Source organism: Sus scrofa, chromosome 4 (genome assembly GCF_054392235.1).
Source record: "Sus scrofa isolate SSC_HxYL_T2T_F1_AM1 chromosome 4, Sscrofa_HxYL_maternal_Yorkshire_Landrace_v2.0, whole genome shotgun sequence".
NCBI classification, from domain to species: Eukaryota; Metazoa; Chordata; class Mammalia; order Artiodactyla; family Suidae; genus Sus; species Sus scrofa.
Genome location: NC_139386.1, coordinates 78,860,734 through 78,884,156, shown reverse-complemented (window position 1 = coordinate 78,884,156; position 23,423 = coordinate 78,860,734). Strand labels below are relative to the sequence as shown.

The window sequence follows — 23,423 nt, the reverse complement described above, 5'->3', positions numbered from 1 at the left end:
TAAATTGAGGACAATTGTTGTCTTCCCTTCCTAGGCTGTGGTTAAGATTCGATGGGCTAGTTCACATCAAGCAATTAATCCAATGCCCAGCAGAGGATAGGTATTCAGCATACAATAGCCAGAAGCAGCATGATAGTCCAAAAAATAATCATCAGGGCTTAGAAACATCAACGGGAAAAGTATTACCTATATTAATGCACGTGGGTATTTTTTTACCTGTTTCATTATTTACTTCTGATTATCACGTAAGTCAGTATTGCTATTCCAATCTGGGGATTTCAGGACTCTTAATTTTTTTTTTTTAATATTTAGAGCATTTTGTTTGTTTGTTTCCTAGAACTAAAGAAGTAGGAAAAGGACATTAGATGTAGAAGTCATTTTTTCACATGGAATGAATTTGACTTTTTTTTTTTTTTTTGTCTTTTTGCCTATTCTAGGGCCACTCCCTCAGCATATGGAGATTCCCAGGCTAGGGATCTAATCAGAGCCGCAGCTACAGGTCTACACCAGAGCCACAGCAACGCAGGATCCAAGCCAAGTCTGTGACCTACACCATAGGTCACGGCAACACCAGATCCTTAACCCATTGAGCGAGGCCAGGGATCAAACCCGCAACCTTATGGTTTCTAGTCCTATTCATTAACCACTGCGCCAGGACAGGAACTCCTGAATTTGACTTTTTTTTAATTCTTTTTTTTTTTTTTTTTTTTTTTTTTTTTGGTCTTTTTGCCTTTTTCTAGAGCCACTCCCGCGGCATGTGAAGGTTCCCAGGCTAGGAGTCGATTCGGAGCTGTAGCCACCAGCCTATGCCAGAGCCACAGCAATGCAGGATCCAAGCTGCGTCTGTGACCTACACCACAGCTCATGGCAATGCTGGATCCTTAACCCACTGAGCAAGGCCAGGGATCGAACCCACAATCTCACGGTTCCTAGTCGGATTCGTTAACCACTGCGCCGTGATGAGAACTCCTTAAAATTCTTTTTTCAAGGTCTTGTGGAAACTTTATCTTAGACCAGGGCAGCTTGCAAATGCAGTGATGAGGAAATACGGGGCTACAGCAAATTTAGCTGTGAGTGCCAAACTATGGATGGACAAGCCAACCTGAAGGGTGAAGTTCACTTCTCCAGAACCCGCCCCCACCCCCCATCCTCTATGTGGAAACACTGGGGAAATGCATGGAGTAATGGCCAGAAGGACTTGAACCAAAGTCTTTAATCAGAAAGGCCCTACTTAAATCACAAGCCTAGTCACTCATACTTAATATCACATTTACCTCTTAATTTCTTTTGCCTTAAGACATAGAGTCTTCTTTGAAAATTTCTTTAAGAGTAATCCTAACTTACCATTAGCCATATTTTCCCTATGCCTCTCCTTTTTTCATCACCTTTGAAACTTTTTAACCAATTTAACCTTTTCATAACAAGTTCCTCTAACCTGACCACCCCTCTGTAGTCGCTGATGCAGAGTTCAGCATTTGAAAACATGGAGTGGAGGTGCCCCTCCAAGAACTTTTGTTTTTTAGTGTGCTTTTGGTAGCTTCAGAGAGTTAATGGGAACTGAATTCTATATAGTGCTATGTGAAGGAAAATAGCTTTTCCTCGTAGATCTGAGTTTTCTAAAGAATGTCTAATGCTAAGCACTTCAGCCTCAAGTTCCCTAGCAATAAGTACATAAAATTAATTCTATTACAGCTTTTTCTCATTTTGCATTTTCACGGTAGGAAAAGGCAAATTCTGCCATCAGCAGTTTTCTTTCAACTCATCTTGTTCACAATAAGCCAGATTCTCCAGCATGGTATCAGTGGGCCGGGGCAGGCTGAGAGAGGGAAAGTTGAAAGATGGGATATTATTGATCTGAAATGTGCAATGGGTTGAAGCATAAAATGACACTGCATCACATAAGGGGAAACAGTGTCACCCTGAGGCTTTTTCCTTAGCTATGACATTTCTCTACACTTTTTCTTTGGCATTAGAAAGCTAGGGCTTTTGTGAAAAAGCAGAAACTTCATCTCCCAAAGGAAATTCATTATGAAGGTGAAGATTAGAGGCCTTTACTCTCAAAGCTGCATACACGGTCTTTAGTGAGTTCACTATTTAAAATTTTCCATCCATATTTAAGAGGAGAAGTAAGCGCAGTGACACAAAGGTCAAAGTTCTCTGAAGGCGAACTGACAGAGGACCATGGAAAACTGCCTTCTCTGAACTCCAGGCAGGGTCTGCAAAAGGCTGTCTACAGCAAAAGAGGGCTTTTCTCGAGAGAAAATCAGAGACTGCAGGACTGAAGTGGGAGGATGGCTTTTACTCCCTCGTGTCCTTTGGTAATCTGTGAACACTAGAAGGAAATCTAGTAAAATGTCAACTTTCTAAGTTCAAACTCCAGTGAACCAGGAACCGAAGCCACAAAATGGAAAAGAAGAAAAGAAAAGGGGAAATGCTTAAGAACAACTTTTTCAGTTTATATTGTAGGCTGTTTCCCTAAAGAAAATAGGAAAATGCAACTATGACTGAGTTCATGCCTCACCCCCAAACATCAGTAAGACAGCTGCTTATAACTGACTGCATGGTCTTTTTTTTTTTTTTTTTAATTTTACTCAGTAAGTGTAACCTTTCCCTACAGATTAGGTTTAACAAAATAGATAGGAAGCCACTTTTGGTTTCAGCTCTGACAGGTAGTGAATTTAGAAGTTTGTCACGCCTGCTTTTAATACAAAGACTAATCTCCAAAATATATAAACAGCTCATGCAGCTCATTATCAAATAAAAAAAATCAAAAAATAGGCAGAAGATCTAAATAGTCATTTCTCCAAAGAAGACATACAAATGGACAAAAATCACATGAAAAGATGTTCAATATTGCCAGTGATTAGAAAATGCAAATCAAAACTACAATGAAGTATTACCTTACACCCATCAGAATGGGCATCATCAAAAGTCTACAAGCAATAAATATTGGAGAGGGTTTAGAGAAAAGGGAACCTTCCTACACTGTTAGTGGGAATGTAAACTGGTGCAGCTACTATGGAAAACAGTATGGAGGTTCCTTAAAAACTAAATATAGAACTAGCATATGATCCAGCAATCCCACTCCTGGGCATATATTTGGAACAAATTATAATTTGAAAAGATACATGCACCCCAATGTTAATTGAAGCACTTTTACAATATCCAAGACATTGAAACAACCTAAATATCCATCAACCGAGGAATGGATAAAGAAGATGTGAGATATATATATATATATATATATGAATATTACTAAGCTATTAAAGTGGAATATTACTCAGCCATTAAAAAGTCATGAAATAAGGCCATTTGCAGCAACATAGTTGGACCTAGGGATTATCATACTAACTTAATTAAGCCAGAGAAAGACAAATACCATATATTTTTATATGTGAAATCTTAAAAAAATGATACAAATGAATTTATTTACAAAACAGAAACAGATTCACAAACTTTGAAAACAAACTGATGGTTACCAAAAGAGAAAGGTGTGTGGAGTGGGGTAGAATTAGGAGTTTGTGATTAACATATACACACTACTATATATAAAATAGATAACTAACGAAGACCTACTATAGAGCACAGGGAAATCAACTCAAAATTCTATAACAACATATATGTGGAAAGAATCTGAAAGGATAATGGATATATGTATATGCATAACTGATTCACTTTGCTGTCCACCTGAAACTAATACAACATTGTAAATCAGTTATACCCCAACATAAAATAAAAAAACAACACAGGCAGGTAGGAGCAGTTAAACGACACCTTTGACAAGTTACTGGAAGCAGAGTATGGGCTAGCGTGAGACTTAGCCACTTAGGGAGGTTTAACTCAGGAATCTCACCAGGATCACCTGGTAAAGATCCAGAACTGATGCCCCTGTGTCTCTAGAAGATGGAGGAGTGGAGTCATCACTATGAAAAGTCAACAGCCTCCTCTACCACAAAGCCTCCTCTCCAGGGGAAAGACCTCACCAAAGCCTTGTCTCACTGGAAGCTGGAAGAGAGTCACCCAACTTAAGCCCTCTTCTGGCCTTCCTGTCTCACCTCAGGGGAATTTTTTCAAATTTTATTTTAGAAACACTTGTGAAGGTTCTAGCCCACAGATACAAGCCCATGAAAATCTAAAATTTAATTCTAAGATTATAGAACTTCGCCTTTCCTCCACACATAACACTGCATTTCAGGACTCCCGTGTGATAAAGTGAATTACAACAGAAAGATCTGCAAGACACAGACTCTATCTGAGGACAAGGACTCAGGGAAGCCCAAAGTCAATGAGGGAGATGAAAACAAGAACAATATCTAATTTAAAGCCCAGGCACCCACAGCTACAACAAACATTAAACACAGCCCAACCCTGGTCAGAGTAACATAAAACCTCACATTAAAATTCCATTTACCACAGTTCCCATTACCTGATACACATGTCCAGCATGGTTTTTTTTCAACAACAACAAAAATTACAAGACATGCTAAAGTTCCAGAAGGAACACAGTCTAAAGGCACAAAGCAAACATCAAAGCCAGACTTGGACATGACCTAATGTTTGTAATTATCATATAGGGAATTTTAAATAACAATGATCAATATAATAAGAGCTCTAATGAAAGAAGTAGACAGCATGCAAGATAACAGAGTTACATAAGCATAAAAATATGGAACCTTAAGAAAGAATCAAAAGGAAATGTTACAAGTCAAAAACACTGTAATTAATGCAGTTGCCTTAGGTGGGCTCATCAATAGACTGGACACCACCAAAGAAAGAATCAGTGAACTTGAAAATAGGTCAATAGAAATTTCTTGGTGTTCCTCTTGCGGCTCAGTAGAAACAAATCTGACTAGTATCCATGAGGATGCAGGTTTCACCCCTGGCCCTGCTCAGTGGGTTAAGGATCTATCCAGCATTGCCATGAGCTGTGGTGTAGGTCACAGATGCAGTACAGATCTGGCATTGCTATGGCTGTGGCATAGGCCAGCGGCTACAGCTCCAATTTGACCCCTACCCTGGAAACCTCCATATGCCAAGGGTGCAGCCCTGAAAAGACACACACACACACAAAATAGAAACTTCCTAAACAGAAATGAATATAGAAAAAAAAAAAAAAAGGAATGAGTAAAACAGAACAGGGCATCTAGTTACCAAGGGAAAGTTTTATTATTTTTAAATTATTATTATTGTTATTATTTTGCATTTTAGTGCTGCACCTATGGCATGTGGAAGTTCCCAGGCTAGGGGTTGAATCAGATCTCCAGCTGTCGGCCTACGCCACAGCCACAACAATGCAGGATGCAAGCCACGTCTGCAGCCTAAACCACAGATCATGGCAGTGCTGGATCCTTAACCCATTGAGTGAGGCCAGGTATTAAATCCACATCCTCATGGATACTAGTCAGGTTTGCCACCTCTGAGCCATGACAGGAACTACTATGTGAAAGTTTTAAAAACTATAACTTAGTGTGCAGCAGTGGACATACCAAAACCAGAAGAAAGAGGAAATGAAGCAAAGGAAATATTTTAACAAATAATGGGCAATAATTTTACAAAATTAATTATAGGCAACAAATCAAAACTTTAGCAAGCTCAGAGAACACCCAGAAAGATAAATACCAAATATCTACACCTAGGCATAATCATACTCATGCTGAAAACCAAAGACAGAGGAAAAAACCTGAAAGAAGCTGGAGAAAATAAAATGCTGTACTATAGAGAGGCAAGAATGAGGATGACAGAAGGTTCTCATTGGAATCAATAATCTCTTTAAATATAGAGTTCCCATCATGGCTCCATGGAAATGAATCTGACTAGCATCCATGAGGATACAGGTTCGATCCCCGGCCTCATTCAGTGGGGTAAGGATCCAGTGTTGCCGTGAGCTGTGCTATAGATCACAGACACGACTTGGATCCTGCGTTGCTGTGGCTGTGGTGTAGGCCAGCGGCTACAGCTCTGATTCGACTCCTAGTCTGGGAACTTCCATATGCCATGGGTGCAGCCCTAAAGAGAAAAAAAAAAAAATCATAATAATCTCTTTAAATATGAATGGTCTAAATACACCAATTAAAAAACAGAGATTGTCAGAGTGAATTTAAAAAAAAAAGACCCTGGGGATACTCATGTGGGAACTATATACCTACATAATATATTTTAAGTAACTTTTAAATAACTATATATATTTTTAAGTGATATCTTTTAAGCAATTTTTATTCCTTTTAAACAGTGCAGAAATCTCGTTGCTAGTGTGTCTTCATCTAAAATGTCTCTGACATTCTTTTTGAACATTTTAGGACTAGGTACAAATCTTAATTTAATCTTTTGTATTTATTAGCTGTTGTCTTTTGAAAGATAAATTAGATCAATTTATTTTACTCAGTTGTCTTTCATAACAGCACAGCTCAAGAATTTTATTGAGCTCGAAAAAAAGTAATGCAGAAGTAAAATTCTTATTGAATTGGATAAACATAGATACTAATACATGTATTTATGCACTTGTAACTCTCCACTTTCCTTAGAGGGATTTTTAAAATCTTTCATGCTTGCTCTTCTATTACTTAATCATTTTGTGTCATTCTTATTCCTGCCTATCTTTCTGACCAAGATGATTTCAAATTTAATCATTCTCACAATGATGTATTTTAAAATGACTTATGTGCAAAAGGTAAAAGCAACTGCACTGATGTGCAAATGTTAAATCGCTCAGGTTCCAAGCCTTGGACTATGTCTCAAGAACTAGCTTTTGCTAATGTGCAAAGCTTGTGCATATAAGAGTCCTCTGTCACTCTATCATGCTTCTACTCTCTTCTCAAATTGCTATCTACCAACCTGAAATTGCCTGGTTGTGATCAATCAAATGAGAGTCAACTTCACCTTTTTTAAGCAAAAGTACTTTAATGACTTCAAAACACAGCACGTGAAACAGTCCCTTGGTGCCCTAAGTCCTTCCTTAAGCTTTTCTTTTCTTTTTCTCTAGTTCCACCTAGGAGTAACTTACTCCTCTCTTTAGGATTCCAATTTCACGGCTGTGGAAAGCAATCTATGATTCAAGGGACTATGAATAAAATTTAATACAAGAATATTGACCAGAGTCCTAAAAAATCTATGTCCAATTCATTTTGTTCTAATTTTTTTTCTTTTGTCTTTCTTCAGGGCCACACCCATGGCTATGGATGTTCCCAGGTTAGGGGTTGAATCAGAGCTATAGCTGCGGGCCTCCACCACAGCCACAGCAACGCCAGATCTGAGCTGCATCTGTCACCTACACCGCAGCTCACAGCAACGCTAGATCCTAAACCCAGTGAGCAAGGCCAGGGATCAAACCCATGTCCTCATGGGTACTAGTCAGAATCGATACCACCGAGCCACAACGGGAATTCCCTTTAATATTTCTCAGTTGAAAAACAATTCAGGAAAAAAAAAAATGCTGGGAAGGGTTTAGCTTGCTGCTGGATGAGCCGCTCTTTGCTTTCACAGCAAGAGAATCTCAGAGACCCTACAGCCCTGCCAATTTGCTATTGAAAAATAAATCCCACTCTATTCAATGTGCACAGAAATCTAACAAAGCCATTCATTTTCTTAATTTCTTAATTTTTTTTCAGCTTCATGGGAATAGGAATAAGTTTCCAGATCTTCCTTCACTGAAGTTGATATTTTAAGGTTTCCCTTTTTACCTCCCCAATGTTTCTCTTGAACCCACTCCACAGTGGTGTCTTTGGGAGTTAAACACAAAGCAACAGAGACGTACTGAACATATTGATCACTGAGTAAAATGGTTTCCCTGGCAACCATAACTCAGTGAAAGCCCACAGAACTGCCTTCCTTTCACACATGAATTTTTTTCCTAATGATTTCAGACATCACAGATGGCAGAAACAGATACAAAAGTACCTACCCAAACTATGTTGCTACAAAAATAAAGCTGATTCAGCAAGAGAGACTCTGTTCTGTGATTAGCTAATATATTTCTAATTTTAGCATAATTTTTCAATAATTATGAAACAAATTCATTCCTTTGTGCATTGCAGTCAGTGAATACTACTGCTATCACAAATCATCACAAATTTAGTGGCTTAAAACCACAAACCTTCATTATATTATCTTACAATTCTACAGGTTAGAAGTCTGACACATGCCTCACTGGACTAAATTAAGGTGTTGGCAGGGCTGCATTCCTCCCTGGAGCTCTAAGGGAGAATTCATTGTCTCATCTTTTTCAGTTTCTAGAAGACACCTCATCTCTGGCTCAGCCCCCCCCGCCCCATCTCTTTTTTAAGCTCTAGCAATATCACATCTCTCCAGTTCTCCCTCCATCACCACTTCCAGCCAGTAGAGATTCTTGCTTTTAAAGATTCTTCTGAGTATACTGGGGCCACCTGGATAGTCCAGAATAATCTTCCCATTTCAAGGCAGACCCTTAACAACATTGCAAAGTCTCTTGGGCCATGTAAGGTAACATATTCAACTGTTCCAGGGATTAGGCCATGGAGGTCTTTAAAGGACCATTACACTGCCTGCCACAATGAGTCTATCGTCTAGCACACTGACAAAAATAAGTAGATGCTCCTCAAAATATCGATGTGCAATAGAGCATGCTCTTTGAACTGCTTCTTTTAAGTGTTGGTGAATATTTCACATTGATTTAAAGCAGAGATCAGCAAATCTTTTCTGTAAGGAGCAGACCCTGTGTATATTTGGCTTCGCCAACCATTCAGTCTCTGTTACAACTACTCGATTCTGCCATCGTTGTATGGAAGCAACCATTGACAATCCATAAGTGAATGAGCTTGGCTGTGTTCCAACAAAAATTCCTATGTAAAAACAGGCAGTGGGCCAGATTTGGCCTGTGGGCTATGGTTTGCTGATCTGTAAACTAGAAGTATGAAATCTCTATTCCCATAGTACAACCTGACACACATTTTCAAAACTGAGACCTCTTTTGGGGGGATAAAGAAGATAATGAAACTAAAAGTCTGCATTTGACCTCTTTAACAATATAATGAAGAATATAGCATTCTTCATTATCATAAAATCTTTGTAAAGTCCCAATGATAGGGAATAAGACCACAAAGAAGACCAAGAGTCAACCCTCAATGGGCTTATAATATAATTGGATAGGTGACACATATTCATCAAAAGGTCATCACATAATTTTTGATCTACATTTGAATATATTATTTAGCCTCCAAAATATTATCTTTAAACATTATATAATGAGAGCTCCCCTTCTGGAGAGTCTGGTAATGGCAAAGTACTTCCTGCAAACAACAATGATAAACTCTGGACAAAGTTTTTGTTTGTTTGTTTGTTTGTTTTGGTCTTTTTGCCATTTCTTGGGCCGCTCCCCGCGGCATATGGAGGTTCCCAGGCTAGGGATCTAATCGGAGCAGTAGCTGCCGGCCTACGCCAGAGCCACAGCAACGCGGGATCTGAGCTGCATCTGCAACCTACACCACAGCTCACGGCAACGCCGGATCGTTAACCCACTGAGCAAGGGCAGGGACGGAACCGCAACCTCAAGGTTCCTAGTCGGATTCATTAACCACTGCGCCACGACGGGAACTCCTGGACAAAGTATTTTTAAAAATAAAAAAACTAGAAGTTCCTATTGTGGCTCAGTGGTAATGTAACTGATTAGTAACCATGAGAATGCAGGTTTGATCCCTGACCTCTCTCAGTGGGTTAAAGATCCAGTGTTGCCACAAGCTGCAGTGTAGATTGCAGACATGGCTCAGATCCCAAGTTGTCATGGCTGTGATGTAGGCCAGCAGCTGCAGCTCCAATTCGAGCCCTAGCCTGGGAACTTCCATGTGCCATCTGTATGGTCCCAAAAAATAAATAAGTAAATAAACAAACAAACAAACAACCACATGTCAGCAGTGGAGACTGACCAAAAGCACACTGCACCTGTAGAGGAGTCTGTCCTTGATAGAAAATAATTTACTGGATGAAAATTTGCTCTTGTTATGACTCTTGGCTAAAAGGCACACCCCAGTCTGTGTGGCATAAACCAGAATTAAAACAGCAGTCTGATCTCTCTGGCTTAAGAAGTCAGAGTGTGGGAGTTCCCGTCATGGCTCAGTGGTTAACGAATCCAACTAGGAACCATGAGGTCGTGGGTTCGATCCCTGGCCTCACTCAGTGGGTTAAGGATCCAGGGTTGCTGTGTGCTGTGGTGTAGGTCACAGATGCGGCTCGGATCCCGTGTTGCTGTGGCTCTGGCGTAGACTGGCAGCAACAGCTCCGATTAGATCCCTAGCCTGGGAACTTCCATATGCCGTGGGAGCGGCCTTAGAAATGGCAAAAAGTCAAAAAAAAAAAAAAAAAAAAAAGTCAGGGTGTGGAGTTAACAGATGCTAGAAAGCATAGAGAATAATAAGAAATTCCAGAAATTAGGGAGTCACAGAAGAGGAATCCTCAAAACTGCATGTAATCTCTGTCCAAACCCTCAGCTGACCCCTGACCTTTGTATGCACTGGAGAAACACCAAGCTTCCCTGTGAAAAGCAACAGCTGGAAAGTTAGAAAAACTGAGCATTTTCACCTGCTCTTCATTCCAAGGATTCAGACATTGAGGTTTGATTCCAATAATACTGATGAAGTTAAGTTGCCACTAGAACGAAAATCTATAGTTATAAAAGGAGGACAAAAGGGACCGGAGACTCTATCATCTTTACAAATGAATGTATCCTTTAAAAAAGTCTGGTGCACTATGAACATGGAAAAAAACCGGAAAATGTGAACAACTGCTAAAAAGAAAGGTGGTATGCAGTAACAGAGGTCAAGATAACACAGACATAATTAGAAGGCAAGGACTTTAGAGGTGGTATAATAAATACGTCAGCGACCTAAAGAAGAGCATGATCATTATAAATGAACTGAAGAAGAAAATCTTTTGAGTAAAGGAAACTGTAAAAAGAGAACCAAATGGAAGATTTAGAAGAGCAAAAGTAAAATGTATAGAATTTAAAATATTTACTGTATAGGCTTATCAGCTTATTGGAGACAGCCAAAGAAAATGTTAGTGAACCTAAATACAAATCAAATGTGAAAAAAAGAGAGAAAAACTATTGAAAAGAGTATGAACAGAGCCTAGTGGTACAATAGCAAATAATTTGCACATGTACAACTGGAGTACCAGAAGGACAGGAAGAAGAAGATAAATTTGAAGAAATAATGACTGACAGGTTTTCAAATGTAGTAAAAACAAGATATAGGTCCCAAGAAACTCCATAAACTCTAAGTGAAAAAAGAGAGAGAGAGAGCAAGAGCCAGAGAGCAGGTTCCCGCTGTGGCTCAGTGGTAACAAACCTGACTAGTATCATTGAGGATGCGGGTTTGATCCCTGGCCCCACTCAGTGGGTCAAGGATCTGGCATTGCCGTGAGCTGTGGTGTAGGTCACAGATGCGGCTTGGATCCCAAGTTGCTGTGGCTGTGGCGTAGGCCAGCAGCTGGAGCTCCGATTTGACCCCCAGCCTGAGAACCTCCATATGCCACAAATATGTGACCTCAAAAAGCAAAAACAAACAAACAAAAAACAAAGAAAACCATGGAGAAAGAAATAGAGGAAGAAATAGAGAGAGAGGAAATATGTAACACAGTTAAACTGCTCAACACTGAAAACTAAGCAGAAAATCTAGAAATCAGAGAAAAATGTCATTATTATATATAAGGATGGAATGACATTAATAATGGCTGATTTCTCATCAGAAACAATAATAGCCAGAACATTATGTCTGATAAAAAGTGTCAGTAGAAGAAAATCACTTTCAAATGAAAAAAAGTTGAGAAATTTCCACCAGCAAACCAGCACTATAAGAAATACTAATAGAAATTTTTCACTTTGAAGGTGAAAATGACACCATAGGATCTACAGGAAGAGAAAAATATTTGAAGTGGGTGCATATATAAGACTCTTGCTTTTTTGTGCATGTATATGCCTATCTCTCCATGTATTTTTTGCTTTTCTCACCATGTTTAAAAGCATGTGCAAAAAATAAATAAATAAAAAAAAATAAAAGCATGTGCATGTTTAAAACAAAAATAAAAGAGAAATAATGCCAAATTGTGGCATTTGTAATGTATTTGATATAAGACACAAGTAACAACAGCATGTAGAATCGGGTCATAAATTGTGTTAAACTGCTGTGTGGTTTTTACATTTTACATGAAGGGACGCGATATTGGCACTAAGTACGCTGTGATCTATATTGTAGTCCCTAGAGCAAACACACACACACACACACACACATACACACTACAAAGAGGCATCGCTACAAAGCCAATAGGGGAATTATACTGAAACATTAAAAAGTATTAAATAAAGCAAATGAATGCAGAAAAGGTGAAATAAATGAATGTAAAGCTGAAGGGACAAAGACAAAAGAATAATAAAATGTATGATCCTAAATCCAAGCATATCAATAATCATTCAATACAAAAGAATGAAACACTCCCAATGAGAAGCAGAAAGTATCAGCATGAATTTAAAAAGCCATCTCTGAGAGCTCCACCTGAAATATAAAGGCATGAAGAAGTCGTAAGTAAAAGGATGGAGTGAAATACCATGTAGAGTGACCTGAGCAGCTGCAGCAGTAGGAGGAGGAAAATGACGTCAATACAAGGGTTATTACCACAGACTTAGAGGGACAGTTCATCAAGATAAAAGCTTAATTCACCAGAAATACATAATGATTATCCAGTTTGTACAATAGTTGAAGAGTTTAAAAATATACAAAACACCTCCGACAGAATTCAATGGGAAAATAAACAAATCCATACTCACAGATTAAATGAGTCAATATTGTTAAAATATCATTTCTCCAAAAATTGATCTTAGAGTCAATGCAATCTCAGTTAAAATCCCAGAAAGATATTTTTGGTAAATAATTACAAGCTGACTCCAAAATTTATATGGAAATGCTCAGGACCAAATAATCTTTTAAAAAGGAAAAAAAAAAAAAAAAAGAGAGAGAGAGAGAGTTTCCGTCATGGCTCAATGGGTTAAGAACCTGACTATTGTCAGGTTTGATCCCTGGCCCCACTCAGTGGATTACGGATTTGGCATTGCCATGAGCTGTGGTATAGGTTGCAGATACAGCTCCAATCTGGTGTTCCCATGGCTGTGGCGGCAGCTCCATTTCAACCCCTAGCCTGGGAACTTCCATATGCTGCAGGTGCGGCCCTAAAAAAGACAAAAAAAAAAAAAAAAAAAAAAAAAAAAAAAAGGAGTTCCCATCGTGGCGCAGTGGTTAACAAATCCGACTAGGAACCATGAGGTTGCGGGTTCGGTCCCTGCGCTTGCTCAGTGGGTTAACGATCCAGCGTTGCCGTGAGCTGTGGTGTAGGTTGCAGACACGGCTTGGATCTTGCGTTGCTGTGGCTCTGGCATAGGCTAGTGGCTACAGCTCCGATTCGACCCCTAGCCTGGGAACCTCCATATGCCGCGGGAGCGGCCCAAGAAATAGCAAAAAAAAAAAAAAAAAAAAAAAAAGAGAGAGAGAGAGAGAGAGAGAAAGCAAAGAAAAGCAGATGGATGTGTGAGTGCTATGGACAGAGGGCAGGCACCAGATGCCCAGGTGCCCTAAAAAGGGGGAGAAAGAAGGAAAAAATATTTGGAAGACTTCTACTACCAGGTTTCAAGAGTTGCTATACAAAGTCTTGATACAGGCTTGATAAATAGCCTGATGGAATAAACCCATTCTTATATGATCAGCAATACATTGATTCATGAGGTTTAAGGAAAGACGCTGTCTCTGTAGCATCAAAGTGCAAAGTGAAGCAGCAAGTGCTGATATAGAGGCTGCAGGAAGTTATCCAGGAGAGGGACTAAGATATTCACAAAGGCGGCCACACTCTACAGCAGATTTTCACTGTAGATAAAGCAGCCTTACAGTGGAAGAAGATACCATCCAGGGCTTTCCCAGCTAGAGGGGAGAAGTCACTGCCTGGTCTCGAAGCCTCAAAGGACAGACTGACTCTCTTGTTATGGGCAATGCAGCCGGTGACTTTAAGTTGAAACCAATGCTCATTAACTGTCCTGAAAATCTTGGGGTCCTTAAGAATTATGCTAAATCACTCCGCCTGTGGTCTATAAATTGAGCCCAAAAAAGCCTGCATGACAGCACTTCTGTTTACAACATGGTTTGCTAAATATTTTAAGCCCACAGTTGAGACCTAATACTTAAAAAAAAAGATCCCTTTAAATATATTAGTGCTCGTTGACAATGCACTGGTCACACAATAGCACTGCTGGAGATGGACAATGAGATTAATGGTGTTTTCATGTCTGCTAATGCAATTATCAATTCTGCAGCCCATGGATCAAGGATTAATTTTGACTTTCAAAGTCTTATGATTTAAGAAATATTTTGTAAGGCTATAACAGCCACAGATAGTGATGCCTCTGCTGGATCTGGACAAAGTAAGTTGAAAACCTTCTCAAAAGGATTCATTATTCTGGATGGCATTAAGAACATTCATGATGCATAAGAAGACGTCAAAATATCGACATTAGCAGGAGTCTGGAAGAAATTGATTCCAATCCTCAGGGATGACTTTGAAGTGCTCAAGACTTCAAAGTGGAAGAGTGGAAGAAGTAACTGCAGATGTGGTGGAAACTACAGGAAAAACAGAACTAAAGTGGAGCCTTGAAGATGTGACTGGATTGCAGTAATCTCATGGCAAAATTTTTTTTGTTGTTGTTTTTTTGTTTGTTTTGTGTTGTTTTGTTTTTGTTTTGTCTTTTTGCTATTTCTTGGGCCGCTCCCTCGGCATATGGAGGTTCCCAGGCTAGGGGTCTAATCGGAGCTGTAGCTGCCAGCCTATGCCAGAGCCACAGCAACTCGGGATCCGAGCCGCGTCTGCAACTCACACCACAGCTCACGGCAACGCTGGATCGTTAACCTACTGAGCAAGGGCAGGGATCGAACCCGCAACCTCATGGTTCCTAGTCGGATTCGTTAACCACTGCGCCACGACGGGAACTCCTCATGGCAAAATTTAATGGATGTTGCTTCTTATGGAGTTGCTTCTTATGGATCAGCAAAGAAAGGTGTTTCTTGAGATGGAATCTATTCCTGCTAAAGACACTGAGAAGATAGTTGAAATGACAACCATGATTTAGAACATTACATAAACTTAATTGATAAATTAGCAGCAGGGTTTGAGAAGGTTGACTCCAATTTTGAAAGGTCTTCTGTATGTAAAATGCTATCAAACAGCTATAGAGAAATCGTTCTTGAGAGGAAGAGTTGATCAAATGCAGCAAAATTTTTTATTGTCTTATTTTTAAAAATTGCCGGTTACCCCAACCTTCAGCAACCACCACCCTGAGCAGTCAGCATCCATCAACATCAAGGCAAAACCCTTCACCCATAAAAACATTATGACTTGCTAAGGCTCAGATGTTGGTTAGCATTTTTTAGCAATGAAGTATTTTTTTCGCTGCACGCATGGCATGAAGGAGTTCCCAGGCCAGGGATTGAACCCACGCCATAGTAGTGGCAATACCAGATCCTTAACCCTCTGAGCCCCCAGGGAAGTCATGCAACAAAGTATTTTTACATTAAGGTATGTACATTGGATTTTTTTAGACACAATAATACTGCATATTCAACAGACTATTATGTAAACATAATTTTATATGTGCTGAGAAAACAAAAAATCATGTGAATTGCTTTGTTTTGATAGTCTCTTTATTGCAGGTGTCTGGAATGGAACACATGATATCTTTGAAGTATTCCTGTAACCCCTTTTGGAGAAAGATTTAGCAGCTTATTACTAAGTTAAATGTTTATCTACCCTATCAACTAGACATTTCATTCCCAGGTGTTACTCAGAGGAAAAACTTTTTATCTGTCCCAGAAGGCTCCTAACCATTTGCTAGTAATAGCCCCAACCTGGAAACACTGCCAGTGCTCATCAACACAAGCATCGACAAGCAGTTTTTGTGGTGTGTCATACGATGTGATACTAATAACGAAAAAAAGGAACGAACTACTGACAGATGACGACATGGATGAATCTCACAAAAATTATGAATGAAAGAAGCTCGACACAAAAGAGGACCTACTATGTGGTTTAATTCACAGAATTTCTAGAACAGGCCTCGCTCAGTGGGTTAAGGATCCCACATTGCTGTGACTGTGGCGTAGGCCGGCAGCTGCAGCTCCAATTACACCCCTAGCCTGGGAACTTCCACACACTGCAGGTGCAGCCCTAAAAAAAAATAAATAAATAAATAAATAATGAAGAAAGTAAGAATCTATGTGTCTATAGTAACATAAATAAATATTAATAAGCGGGAAGATAAGAACGATTGTCTTTGTGGTAGAATGCCAACTAACAAATGTAAAAAAAATAGTGTAGCTAGAAAATCCTCCAAGGATGCTAAAACTGATGATTAAAACAAAGGCTGTTGAGGAACAGAATATTTACAGGCTAGTCTGCAAGTATCTCTTCAGGGACCTTATCATCTCAATTAAAGGATCAATGTCAATACACATCAATATTGGGAAAAACCAAATGTACATGCCTCTTGATATAACACACTCAGAGAGAGAGAACATCGCTTCTGCGGTATGTCTGACAATATATACAATCAGAATCTAATCAAGGAGAAACAGCCAAACTCCAAAAGAAGAAGGTTCTCTAAAATAACATCTGTTTCCCATTAAAATGGCAATATCCATAAAGATCGTTAAAAGGCTGAGGGATTGTTTTGGAATAAAAGAGTCTACATTAGCAGGACAACAAGTATTTGTAATCCTGGCTTACACGCTGCATGAGAAAATAAAATTAGCTGTAAAGGAATTATTGGGATGATGGACAATTTTTGTCTCTGGATCAGATAAAGAGTAGTGTATCAATGTTAAATTGATATTTCCATATTTTTTACAATTGGATCATGGTTATGTAGGATAAGATCCCTGTTCTGGGGAAATACATTTTGAAATATTTAGGAGCAAAAGGACTCAATGTCTTCACATTACCAAAGACTGAGAAAAATATGCAGATATAAATAAACACATAGCGAGAGAATGATAAATCAAATAGGATAAAATGTAAACAAACTGGTGAATTGAGTAACAGGATAAGAGTTCCTAACACTATTCTTGCAACCTGTTTGAAAGTTTGAAATTATCATTAAATTTAAAATGTACCAAAAAAGAAACATGTAAAAGAAAGCTATGGAGCCAGGATTGCCTTTTGTAGTAACAACCACAAGGGTATAAAGAAAATAGAAAGACTTGAGGTATTATTTCCATTGAAAAGCAATCAACAAATTAGACCAAAGTTCAACAGCTAAAACAAAGCCTCTTTTTACCTCCTGCCTCCCTCGTCGTTCTAGGTTAACTAGGATGTGAAACCAGAACTTTGCTTCCTGATCTTGTAAAACTTTTTACTTGTCTTTTTTCCATGTGTCTGCTTTGCTTTCCAGCCTCTCACGTCTGGAATTCTCCAAATCACTGGTTCCAACTGGATCATTTTCCACAAATGGTTTCAGAGTTAAAGAATTATCTCTTTTTATAAACCCCAACAGAAAGCAATCAAATATTTATCATATAGCTAAATAGCAGAACCTTCCTCAAGAGAAAATGCCTTTTCCACTGGGTCCCATGTTTTCTTGAGTGGCTTTAGATATCGCCTAAAGAATTTTAGAAGGAATTCTCATCTCAGATTAGTAAGTAGATGATAGCAGGCTTATTTTATTTGCAAGTAGCCACCATAATTAGATTTGGAAAAAGGGGGGTGGGGGGAAGACATGATTACAATGCTATGTTGTTGAACTGGAGAGAAAGAGGATGGACTTAAATTTATAATGTGGGTTGAACTGTTCCCATTTGCAGGGACCTTTATTGTGGAAATACCTGGGTTGTATATGGTTTTTATTTACTTCTCCCTCCAACCTTGGGTTCTCCAATCCCCAATAACTTTTTTTCCCAAACCTGCAATTACTGAGATCACAAATAATGTGAAGCATCACAGCTGGTCCTGGCATGTGTCCAACACATAATCACCTGTCGTGTGTACTAATTCCTGCTATGATTAAGCCCCTTTATTCTCAGTAGGGTCTGACAGCTCTATTGTTTAAAATGTCACCCATTAATAGAACAGGCATGAGCTTGTCTGTACTCTAACTAGTTCCCTTGCATATTTTCTATGTCAGCTCCAGTTAAGCTGTTCTGAGTATTTGATGAGTAATCACTTTTCCTGAAGCCTGATATTGTCAGTAAAAGACTCATAACATGTGAGACCCCAGCTTAGTTAGATATAAACATGGATTCAAACAAAATCTTCTAGAAAACACTAGAAAAAGTGTTTAATGGGCTCCAGACTAAAGGAGCAAACACAGAATGTTTTTGGTTTCTTTTAAGATAAAATGCCAGGGCTTGAGTATAACAATAATAACATTTTCCTTTGTTTGGGGAAAACAAGCCTATAGCTAAATCTGTGGGAAATCTGCCATTTAAAATATATGTTCAACATATTTCTCAATATATATGTTCAATATAGTTTCAACATGTTACTGACAATGAAAAGAATCTTTTCAAAATCTTTTAATTTTCTCTAAAACCCAAATCTAAGTAGTAATTAAATGACATATCTTATGAAACAGATAACAGAGATATGAAACTCACTTCAGCTAAAAGAAGAATCCAAATACACTCTATAGGTGCCCATGAAAATGGAAAATTACAAGTGCTCATTCTGTTATTTGAACTGAAAATTGTGTGTGATCCTAAAGAGCTCCATTGAGTAAAGTTGGCACAGCCCTTAAGTGGCCCAAATAGTGATGCCAGGAAGAATAAGGAGGCTTTGTATTAATGCTTAAGTTCCATCTCCCAACTATATCTCATTCAAATTCATGCATGCTTTGCTAATATCTTTCACCTGCTACTGTTTGCATTTGTGGTTGCAACTCGGTTCCTCCAGTCCTTAATCAAATCGCAGTCTCATTTCTGTAGCCCAGACAGAGACTGTGCAATCATGTCTGCACCAGTTTCCACTGTCTGACGCTTGGCTAAAGTTGGATGAAAGACCATACCAAGTTCCACCGATTGTGCAGAGACCCATCTGAGAAGAATGCCTTTCCCAGATCCATCTGATCCACTGGCTGCAAAGACAGATAATAGACAGACAGATAGATATAGATAGACAGACAGACAGACAGAATGAATGAATAAGAACTCCCAACTCCAACATTTCCATCCTCTGAGAAGAGCCTTTCAGATCCTTGTCTGTTGCGTTTTATCACCAAGTCCTGACCCTTCCCTAACACACAGTGAAGACTTTATCCCAATGGATCAAAGAACCTGACAAGCGGCCAAAAGTTAACAACTCAATCAACAGGAAGTCAAAACACACATTAAAAACACTGATCTAGAGGAAGAGAAGGTTTGAGTGGAGCACCTCTGGCAATCGCATGAGATACTCTGAAAAGACCTGATACTTTGGGGACAAGATTTTAAGAGGAGAGGATTCTAAACACAGTCTCAGAATTCCACCCTTCCATCAGCACAATATAAAGCTTTTTGATATGGTGCACTTACATTTCGTCCACATAGAGGAACGGATATATAGGGAGCTAGGCTTTATCCTGGACAAGTGCTTCCCTTCCTCTCCTCCTCTTGAAGGAAATCCCAGCAGGCTGCCAAAGGACAGCTCCTGTGAGGACAGATAAATATCATCATTTGCAGAAATTAGGCAAATACGTAGATAGCAGAACAAACTGGTACTTAAGACTGCCATGTTTCTAAAAATAACAACAGTAACAATTACCTTTGAAAATGCTTGTTAAATTGTCTAAAACTCTTTCAAAAATAATAGTTAGGAATACTACTGAATCATCAATCTTTTTTAAAGCCACCTGTTAACTGCCATAAAACCTTCTCTGTTGACATAATTTGTTGCAGTTATTCAGTCTTTTACAGATATAATTTTTACATAATTTAGGGTAAAAACATATTAATTTTATTTTGTAAATTGCATAAATTTTTTTTTGTCTTTTTGTCTTTTAGGGCCACACCCATGGCAAATGGAGGTTCCCAGGCTAGGAGTCAAATTGGAGCTGTAGCCACCCAGCCTACACCACAGCCACAGCAATGCAGGATCTGAGCCGCATCTGCGACCTACACCACAGCTCATGGCAATGCCAGATCCTCAACCCACTAAGGGAGGCCAGGGATAGAACAGGCATCCTCACGGACGCTAGTCGGGTTCGTTAACCACTGAGCCACAATGAGAACTCCAAATTGCATAACATTTTAAATGTGCTTGGAGAACTTTCTGATAATAAAAGCCTATACTAAGTCCATTTGAAAAGGGGAGCAAGAAAATAATATTCCAAATAAAAATTGCCCACTTGATTTCCTCAGTATTTTAAGTATTTTACTCTTCAGAATTTCTTAAAGCTAATTATAACTATTTAAAATAGCATAACCTTATATGGATGCATATATATGATTGCATATGTGTATAATATAGTCACTTGTTAGAATCTTATAATAAAGTATACCAATTTAGATATATCATAAGTCAGGTCATATATTTCCCCACATACAGGAACTAAATATGCTGTGTATACAGACTGGGAAAAGGTGACACTGCTTGAAGCAGTATAAAAATCTTTCAGAGCACAGGCTGTGGAGTCAGCTGTACTTGATTCCTATGTCTTTTAGTCGCCTTGGGAAAATTGCTGATACACTCTAAGACTCAGTTTCCCCAACTGCAAAATGGGGGACAGTCATAGTCCTATTTTCAAAGACTTGAGGTGTATAAAAAGCATTTGACATGGTGCAAACCGATCAAGGCTATAATGGTACCCTATCAGTCAGTTCTTGCTGTAATAATGTCACTTAACCTTAAAATCTGAGAGACTTACACAAAGGTTTATTATTCACTCGGGTGAATAATAAACCACCGCTCTGTGAGTCTGAGGCTGTGTTGCAGGCAGCGGGTGGATGAGATCAGTTCTCCATGTCTGCTTATGCTGGAGCCAGGCTAGGGAAGTGGCCTCTACTTGATACATGTTGTTCACACAGTGGAGAGCAGAAACTCAAGAGAAGTGGTGAAGAAAGACTCTGTCCCTTCTCGATTTACATCTGGCCCACGTGGGTCACATGGTCAAGCCCAAAGTCAATGGGACAGAGGTATACAATCCCACCAGGAGAGGACAGCCCACACGGCAAAGGGTAGAGATGGATAATTATTTTATTCAAGGGGAGAAGTGAAGATTGGTGACAATGTTACTGTTTACTGCTTATACCCAGTGACAGGAAAAAAAATGTAGTTTGGCAAAAAGAGGAGAATTTGCTAAAGAGACTCTTTGGGGACATGCCACGTGATTAAAGAGAGGGACGAACAATTAAATCAAGGACAGGGTAGCCACATGCCTGGTCTTCAAGAATAGCTGGAAAACAAGAGTCTTGATAACAGCTAGACCTCTGTATCTCTCTCACACCAGGGGGTGCTGACTTCATTTTTTTCTCCCAAAGGACATTAAGTCCCATCATATGGCAAAACAAGGCTGCCTCTGGCTCCTACGTCCCATCTTCTTTCCCTAACTGGGAGCGGCTCCCTCTTTCTACTGCCCGTGGTTACGGGAAGTCCTGGAGAAGAATACGGAGGAAATCAGATGCCGGTGTTTTAGCCCAAGCTGGGGTCATTTTCCCCAGGCACACATGAAGGAGGAGGCTGGAATGGGGACAAAACAAGTGTTCACCACACCAGGACATACTACATGTCTGTGTCCAAGAGTTTAAAATTTACTTCTAGAACAGGTAGGATTTTGCTTTATACATTGAAATTCATTTTTTCTGCAGAGCAATGCTCAGTGATACAAGTTTAAACTCCCATATGCAATTCTGAATGGCACTTGAAGCCCAGTGTATCTCGCTGAGAAGCAGCCAGCTTCAGCTGTGAAATAGGTATGACTATAGCACCGTGTCATGGGGCTTTTGTGAGGATGAAATGAGTTCATACATTCAAAGTGCTAAAACAGTGCTTGGTACATAGCAAATGTTCAGTAGATGTTTAAATTTTAATTGGCCTAGATTGATGGAGAGTGCAATCTGTGTTCATATAACTATACACACATATATGTATATGTATGTTTATATACATGATGTATATATGTATAAAATATTTTATATATAAAGTATACATACATCCATCATTATATATAAACATACATACATACATATATGTGTATATACACACATGTACATACATATATACCATACATTGCATACAGGGAAAGAATCATTCTCCTACAAAGGAGAAGGCCATTATAAGATTATTTTGTGCTCGTCCTACTGCAGTATTTCCTGGGCCACATTTCATCTTCATGGCTAAGCAGCAAAGAGGACCTGGAAGGTGCCTACAGACGGTTACTCTGCTGTGAGTCCAGATGGCTTCTCTGCAGTCCTGCTGTGACAAGCTTCTGGATTCACCTTGAAGAGGGTCCAGCACATATTGCTCTTGGCGGCGCAATGACCAGAGAGTACAGTGTGCAAAACTGCTCTCTGACTCAGCCCAGGGCATGGCAGTGGGAACACCACAAGAAGGGCGCTGGAAGTCTCCCCCAGTCCCCTCCACCCCGGCCTGTGGGTTCCATTCTCAGATGACTTAATGCCTTTCATTATTTTCAAAGTATCTACTCTACTCCACTGAAATATTTTATTCTTCTTTTTACAGCTGCACCTATGGCATATGGACGTTCCCAGTCTAGGGGTTGAATGCCAGCCTACACCACAGCCACAGCAACACCAGATCCAAGCTGCATCTGCGACCTAGCTGCAGCTCGCAGAAATGCCAGATCTTTAACCCACTGAGCGAGATCAGGGATTGAACCTGCATCCTCACAGACACTATGTTGGGCTCTTTACTGTGTGAGCCACAGTGGGAACTCGCCACTAAAATATTTTTGAAAAGATTTTTACCTAAGACCCAGCAACAGAAGGGGAATATGAAAAAATTTCTGGGGTTTTTAGGAAAAGTAAGTGTTCTAAATTTCTGACAACTTTGCATTATTTAAAAGTTCCAGTGGCAGGTTCAATGGCATACTTTGAGGGAAAAAATAGCTTTCACTGAAGAAGACAGCATATTAAAGTAACTCACGTGGCCAGGTATTTTCATGTCACCTGAGTAATGTCGGTAGTCACTCTTAGATTATTCACATACTTTTTAAATATGGAAATAGAAAGACTGGAACAAATAAGACAATACACAGCATCACAGGATAGCTCTATAGCATAGTGATAAAGAGTGTGGACTTCAGCATAATTCAGAAGTGGGTTTAAATATTTGCCTGTGTTTGACACACAGCAGTGTTTTTATTTTGATTACTTAAATTTTTTTTTTTTTACTTTTTATGGCCACACCTGCAATAAGTGGAGGTTCCCAGGGTAGGGGCTGAA

General features: G+C 39.3%; 1 long non-coding RNA gene across 15 annotated transcripts in view; it reads right to left on the bottom strand.

Annotated features, from left to right (window-relative positions):
• LOC102166303 (uncharacterized) overlaps nucleotides 1–23,423 on the bottom strand; it is a 169,310-nt gene that overhangs the window by 60,908 nt on the left and 84,979 nt on the right. For all 15 annotated transcript variants that reach the window (XR_014843794.1, XR_014843797.1, XR_014843800.1 and 12 more), the window contains one exon: nucleotides 19,557–19,671. This is a non-coding gene — a long non-coding RNA (uncharacterized LOC102166303). The remainder of the gene's footprint in view (nucleotides 1–19,556; nucleotides 19,672–23,423) is intronic.